Genomic DNA, 7,814 nt, shown 5'->3' on the forward strand with positions numbered 1-7,814 from the left:
AATTTCAGTTCATCAGATTCTGAGAGATTTAGCTTTTTTTGCATCTCCAAAAGAGTCTCATTGCTAGAGATGCTCAATTGGTCTTCTAATCTGAAAAATCTTCCAACTCCTTTGTCATCCATGAACTCTATCAGCCAGTAGGGCCTTAGATGCACTATTCTCCCTATGTAAGGAATAATTAGAGTCTTTGGGAGTGCATCTTTAGCTCTAATACTCCTCAGTTCTTCAATCTTCTTTAGAACCAGTCTTCTTGCAGTTACATTGAACCTAAAGTTCTTCTTGAAAGATGAATAAACCTTTATCAGTACAGCTTGGCTTTCTTGAAGGATCCTGTGAAGTGGCCATTGAATCTCCTTTCCTCCCTTGTACTTGAAAACTAACCTTTTAGGTAGATTTCTATATGCATCAATCCCTCTCACTTCTTCTAGTTCATCTAGATAGAGATTTAGATCAGAGAATTCCTTGATGTCACACAAGTACATGTAATCTCCCTTGTTGACTTTAGATTGATCTTTGACTAGAGATTTGGATTTGAGAGGTGACAACTTCACTTTCTTGACTGCTCTTGACTTTATTCTCTTTGGCTTGTTAAGGATTGGCAGATTGAAGTCAGGAATTGGTAGGCTCTCCCAATCTATTTGTTCATCCTTAGGCACCAAATTGAGCATCCTTTCTGTATTGTCATTGCCATGTTCAGCTAGAAGTTGATAAGCTGGAATAGGGTGAGTAAATGCCTCAGCATCAAGGGAGGTGGAGTCTATAACATCTTGAGGTTGCTGAGATAGTCCCTCCCTATCTGCATCTTGGACATTCATTAACTCACTAGCAATGACATCCATCCTTATAGCTCTTGTACCTGCATTTCTCTCTTGTTCACTCTTTTATTGCATCAGGGTCTCACCCTGGCTCCTCACCCTCACACCCTCACCTTCACCATCTAAGGTGGGACTCCTCTCACTCTCTTTTGCCAATCCTGAAGAAATGGATTGCATATTTTCACTATTTTCCTCTCCTTTTTCCTGGGAGCAACTGATAAGTGGCATTTTATACCACTTAGAACGTCTTATAATAGCTTAAATTGGTGTCTTGAAATCAAGTATTTTGTGTATTTGATACGTTTTTCTAGTGTTTGTGCATTTCAGGGTATTAGTTGCATTTCGGGAGATAATTCATCAATAATAAGCCTTGGCATGTATTTAGCATTGCAAGTGGGAAGATAGGAGTAGATTACAGCGAAGAAACGGAGCAAAACAGATCAATTTTCTAGAAGGGGTCTGAGCGCCCGCTCAGGAAAGCTGAGCGGCCGCGTAGGGTCGTAAATTCAGATTTATTATTTTAGACTTCTATTTCTGTTTGGCTTCCAACTTCTGAGTTATCTGGGTTTTATGGGACTCCTATATAAGTAGATTTCAGAGACGTTTCACAAAGGTTGGATCGTTGTATTAATCAAGGAGCAAAGGAGATAAGGAAGAAGACCGTTTTAGCACACCGCAACGAAGAGGAACCATATTTTCTTGTGATTCTTTATTTTGTTATAACGTTGGATGCTAGTTTTCTTACTTTGAACCTATTTACTCTTGTGACGTACTCTGGTTTAATATAAGTAGTTTTAGTTATTATTCTCTTGTGTTTATTTATCATGTTTTCATATGAACCCATAATGATGATAAGTGTTATCATGGGCTAATCGTGATCATGGGGTCGTAACGGATTTACTATGGAATTCTTTAGTTAGTTGTTTAATACCTTAGTGTGTGATGATTGTATGATAACTAGTATTGATTGTGCGTATTCGTCTTATGTGCATCGCGAATATATAAGATAGGTGTTAATCTCTTGTGAAGCGACGGTGGATCTTGAGATTTATAACTTGCCATGCTAGCATAGGTTCATGTATGAATATTCATGATCAGTGGGTAACTCTAACAGTTTTATTCGCCCTATGTAATCAAAAGGAATAACTTGTGCTTAAATCGTTATATTGTCAATTTCTGTAGACATATAGGGACTCAACATATTTGATGCCTATTCAACTTCTATCTTAATTGTGGATGTTTGGTAGAATGGTATTTGTACAATGAAAATTGGCTTTTATCAGTTTCGTGTTATTCGATTAATATCATCACTGTTGCATGCTAAGGGTAATAACAATAGCTATTAAAGGAAGTAGTAATGAAGTTGTGATCTCATGAGTGTTTTAATATTGTTAATTCGAGTGTTAATTAAGTGGTTAATTATAGTAGTTAATTGTAGTTAATAATTAGTTAATTAACTCTAAGTGTTATTGTCTTAACATTGAGAAGTAATCATACATTGGTGAGTGAGTTTAATTGAACATAATTAGTCTGAGTCTCTTTGGGAATGAACTAGAAAGTATTCTATATTACTAGTGAACGCGTATACTTGCGTGTGTTATTAGCACGTGTTTTCGCCCTAACAAGTTTTTGGCGCCGCTGCCGGGGACTCGGCGTATTTGTTTAGTTTATGTACTTACCATCATTGGTCATTAGGACTTAGTGATTAAGACGTGTGTACTTATTGTTTCCAGTTGTGTTTCAGGTACTTTAGTGAGCGTTTAAGCAAACTCGTTCTCGTACTCGCAAGAGGACTTTAGATACAGTTGAGGAGACAGACGAAGTTCTTGATATTCCGGAGAAGATAGATTTTGAAGATTCGGATTCAGGAAGTGAGCAGAAAGAACCTTTAATCATGGATGATCGTATTGTTCCGGCAGATCCAGCTCTTATGGATTTTTCTTGGCCTAAAATTGATGACATTCAGTCTAGCATCATGCACCCGGCTATTGAGGCCAATAACTTTGAAATCAAGCCGGGCACTATTCAGATGGTGCAGAATTCTGTTTCTTTCGGTGGTGCTGCGACTGAAGACCCCAACATGCACATAAGGAATTTTGTCGAGATCTGTAGTACTTTCAAATAAATGGTGTGACTGATGAGGCTATCAAGGTGAGGCTTTTCCCATTCTCTCTGAGGGATAAAGCTAAGGACTGGTTATATTCTGAACCAGCTGGGTCCATCACTACTTGGCAAGATCTTGCGCAAAAGTTTCTAGTGAAGTTTTACCCAATGGCGAAGACTGCGGCTATGAGGAGTGCTCTTACTCAGTTTGCACAGCAACCTACAGAATCTATGTGCGAAGCTTGGGAGCACTACAAGGAGATGCTGAGAAAGTGTCCACATCATGGAATACCTGATTGGATGGTGATCACTGGTTTCTATAATGGTTTGGGGGCACAATCTCGGCCCATGCTCGATGCAGCAGCTGGAGGCGCCTTGTGGGCCAAAAGCTATACTGAGGCTTATAATCTTATTGAGACTATGGCTGCAAATGAGCATCAAAACCCAACTCAAAAGATGATGCATGGGAAGGTAGCAGGTATTCTGGAAGTCGATGCAACCACAGCTATTGCAGCGCAGCTCCAAGCGCTGTCTATGAAGGTCGATTCACTAGCCACCTATGGGGTCAATCAGATAGCTATGGTCTGTGAGCTTTGTGCATGTTCTCATGCTACGGATCAGTGTTCTCTTGTTAACGAATATGTTCTGTACGTGAACAATTATCCGCGACAACAGCAGCCTGTGCCAGCTACTTATCATCCTAACAACAGAAATCATCCAAATTTCAGCTGGAGTAATAATCAAAATGCTATTCAGCAACCATATCAGCAAGGCGTGAGTAAACAGTTCAATCCACCTGGATTCCAGCAACCGCAGCATTATGCTCAAAGGTAATCATATCCTCAACAGGGAGGTGCAGTTGCACCCACTAGTGCTGATTTTAAGGAACTTAAGCTGTTGTGCAAAAGTCAGGCGGTTTCTATCAAGACCTTGAAAAATTAAATTGGCCAAATAGCCAATGCAGTGCTCAATCGTCAACCTGGAACACTTCCCAGTGACACTGAAGTGCCAGGTAGGAAGGAAGCTAAAGAGCAAGTCATGGCTATTACCTTAAGGTCTGGAAAAGTTGCTGATGCTAAAAAAGCAAAAGAAGGAGAAGCTGAAGTTGGTAATGAAGAAGCTAAGTAAAAGGAGAAAGCGGCGGAACCAAGGAAGACTACTGTTGAACACACTCTGCCTGAGGGTAATACAGGGGCGAAATAGCTCTATCCTCCACCACCTTTCCCTAAGAGATTACAACAACAAAAGCTGGATAAGCAGTTTGGTAAGTTTCTGGAGGTGTTTAAGAAACTTCACTTCAATATACCTTTCGTTGAGTCTTTGGAGCAAATGCCTAGTTATGCGAGATTCATGAAGAGTATTCTTTCAAGGAAGGTGAAACTGGATGACCTTGAGACCGTTGCTCTAACGAAAGAATACAGTGTTGTGCTGCAGCAAAAGTTATCTCCAAAGCTTAAAGATCCAGGTAGCTTCACCATTCCTTGCACTATTGGCAAGTTATCTTTCGACAAGTGCATTTGTGATTTGGGAGCAAGGATCAATCTGATACCGTTGTCGATCTTCAAAAAGTTAAACTTGCCTGATCCAAAGCCCACCTATATGTCTCTACAATTGGCTGATCGTTCTATTACTTACCCAAGAGGCATAGTGGCGGATGTGCTAGTAAAGGTGGATAAGCTCTTCTTTCCTGCAGACTTTGTTATTCTGGATTTCGAGGAAGATAAGAAGATTCACATAATCTTGGGAAGACCTTTCTTGGCTACCGGCCGTACCTTGATAGATGTGCAGAAAGGTGAACTTACAATGCAGGTGCAGGATCAGGATGTGACATTCAATGTATTCAAAGCAATGAAATTCCCTATAGAAGATGAGGAGTGCTTAAGAGTGGATTTGATCAATTCTGCGGTTACTTCAGAACTAGATCATATGCTAATGTCTGATGTATTAGAGAAGGCCTTAGTGGGGGATTTTGACAGTGATGATGAGGATGGCAATGAGCAACTACAATATCTTAATGCTTCTCCCTGGAGGCGAAAGCTAGACATGCCGTTTGAATCTCTTGGTGCTTCTGACCTCAAAAATGCTGAAGGAAAGCTCAAATCATCTATTGAGGAAATACCTACCTTGGAGCTTAAGCCATTTCCTGAACACTTGAGGTATGCTTTTTTAGGTGATGCATCTACTTTACCTGTTATTATTGCATCTGACCTTTCAGGTAGTGAGGAGGACAAGCTCTTAAAGATTTTGAGAGAATTCAAATCGGCTATCGGATGGACTATAGCAGACATCAAAGGGATCAGCCCTTCATATTGCATGCATAAGATTCTGCTAGAGGAGGGTAGTAAGCCGACTGTTGAGCAACAGTGCAGACTTAATCCTATCATGAAAGAAGTGGTGAAGAAATAAATTCGGAAGTGGCTTGATGCAGGAATCATTTATCCTATTTCTGACAGTTCTTGGGTGAGCCTCGTGTAATGTGTACCTAAGAAAGGAGGTATTACTGTGGTAGAAAATGAGAAGAACGAGCTCATCCCCACTCGAACAGTCACAGGATGGAGAGTATGCATGGATTACAGAAAGTTGAACAAGACCACAAGGAAGGATCACTTCCCGCTTCCGTTTATTGATCAGATGCTTGACAGGTTGACCGGTCATGAGTATTATTGTCTTCTGGATGGCTATTCAGGGTATAATCAGATTTGTATTGCACCAGAGGATCAAGAAAAGACTACCTTCACTTGTCCATTTAGCACGTTTGCTTTTCGCAGAGTTTCGTTTGGATTATGTGGCGCACTGGCCACTTTTCAGAGATGTATGATGGCTATATTCTCTAACATGATTGGAAATAATGTCGAGGTGTTCAAGGACGACTTCTCCGTCTTTGGACATTCGTATGATTAATGTTTGAATAATCTTCGTGCAGTACTCAAAAGGTGCGTGGAAACTAATTTGGTGCTTAATTGGGAAAAATGTCATTTTATGGTGCGTAAAGGCATTATTCTTGGGCATAAGGTCTCTAACAAGGGTCTTGAGGTGGACAAAGCCAAGGTGGGAGTCATTGAAAATCTTCCACCACCTATTTCTGTGAAAGGAATCCGTAGTTTTCTTGGTCATGCTGGTTTTTATCAGCATTTCATCAAGGACTTTTTAAAGATATCTAAGCCACTGTGCAACCTGCTTGAGAAGGATGTCCCTTTCAAATTTGATGATGACTGCTTAACGGCATTCGAGACTCTTAAGAAGAATTTGATAACTGCACCAGTTATTACAGCACCTGATTGGACAGAGCCTTTTGAGATGATGTGTGATGCGAGTGATTATGCGGTGGGCGCAGTTCTTGGGCAGCGCAAGAATAATCTTTTTCATGTGGTCTACTATGCTAGCAAGACCTTAAATGGGGCCCAAATGAACTACACCACTACTGAAAATGAGCTCTTGGCGATAGTGTTTGGTTTCAAAAAATTTCGATCTTTTTTGCTTGGGACAAAGGTGACAGTGTTCACTGATCATGCGGCCATTCGCTATTTGGTTTCCAAGAAGGATTCGAAGCCGAGACTCATTCGTTGAGTGCTCTTGCTACAATAATTTGAGTTAGAGATCAAGGATCGAAAAGGTACTGAGAATCAAGTAGTTGACCATCTCTCTAGATTGGAGAATCCTGAGTCTACTTCACATGATAAGACATTGATCAACCAATCTTTTCCGGATGAGCAGTTGTTCGCAGTTCAGGAAGAGGAGCCATGGTTCGCAGATATTGTGAATTATCTTGTCAGCAATATAATGCCTCCTAATTTGACCACAGCTCAAAAAAAGAAGTTTCTGCATGAGGTAAAGTGGTATATGTGGGATGCACCGTATTTGTTTAGACAGGGAGCTGACCAGATCATCAGGAGATGTATCCCATTCTGTGAGACGGAGGGAATATTACAAGACTTCCACTCTACAGTTTATGGTGGACACTATGGTGGTGAGAAGACGACAGCTCGTATTCTACAAACAGGTTTTTTCTGGCCTACTTTGTTTAAGGATGCTCATCAGTTCGTTTTAAGGTGTGATCGTTGCCAAAGAGTGGGAAATCTTACGAGAAAGGATGAGATGCCGTTAAATGTGATGCTTGAAGTCGAGGTCTTTGATGTTTGGGGAATCGATTTCATGGGGCCTTTTGTCTTGTCCTGCAATAATCAGTACATCTTGCTGGCAGTCGATTATGTCTCAAAATGGGTAGAAGTCAAAGTTCTACCGACTAATGATGCAAAGGCAGTGTTGAATTTTCTTCATAAGCAGATTTTCACAAGGTTTGGAACGCCACGAGTAATCATAAGTGATGAAGGGTCGCATTTCTGCAACCGTAAGTTTACTTCTATGATGCAGCGCTACAATGTGAACCATCGAGTTGCTACTGCCTATCATCCGCAAACAAATGGTCAAGCGGAAGTGTCTAACAGAGAAATCAAGCGCATTTTAGAGAAGGTTGTTTGTCCGTCAAGGAAAGATTGGTCTTTAAAGCTCGATGAAGCTGTTTGGGCTTACAGAACAGCATATAAGACTCCACTTGGGATGTCCCCGTTTCAACTTGTGTATGGTAAGGGATGTCATTTACCTGCGGAGCTTGAGCATAAGGCCTATTGGGCGTTGAAGAAGTTGAACCTGGATCTAGATGCAGCTGGAAAGAAGCGAATGCTTCAGCTTAATGAACTTGATGAATTTCGACTCCAAGCGTACGAGAACAACAAAATGTACAAGGAAAAAGTGAAGAGGTGGCACGACAGGAAGCTAATCCTAAGTTATTCGTGCCGGGGCAACATGTTCTCTTATTCAACTCTCGTCTCCGACTTTTTCCTCTGAAGTTGAAATCAAGGTGGTCGGGACCTTTTATTGTCAAAACTGTGTTTCCAC

General features: G+C 40.8%; 1 non-coding gene across 1 annotated transcript; it reads right to left on the reverse strand.

Annotated features, from left to right (window-relative positions):
* Positions 1 to 3,101: 3,101 nt before the first annotated feature.
* LOC141694094 (small nucleolar RNA R71) lies at positions 3,102 to 3,208 on the reverse strand. The gene has a single exon (XR_012563424.1). It is a non-coding gene; the product is annotated as a small nucleolar RNA R71 (small nucleolar RNA).
* Between the last annotated feature and the right edge of the window lie 4,606 nt (positions 3,209 to 7,814).

Source organism: Apium graveolens, chromosome 10 (assembly GCF_009905375.1).
Source record: "Apium graveolens cultivar Ventura chromosome 10, ASM990537v1, whole genome shotgun sequence".
Taxonomy (NCBI): Eukaryota; Viridiplantae; Streptophyta; class Magnoliopsida; order Apiales; family Apiaceae; genus Apium; species Apium graveolens.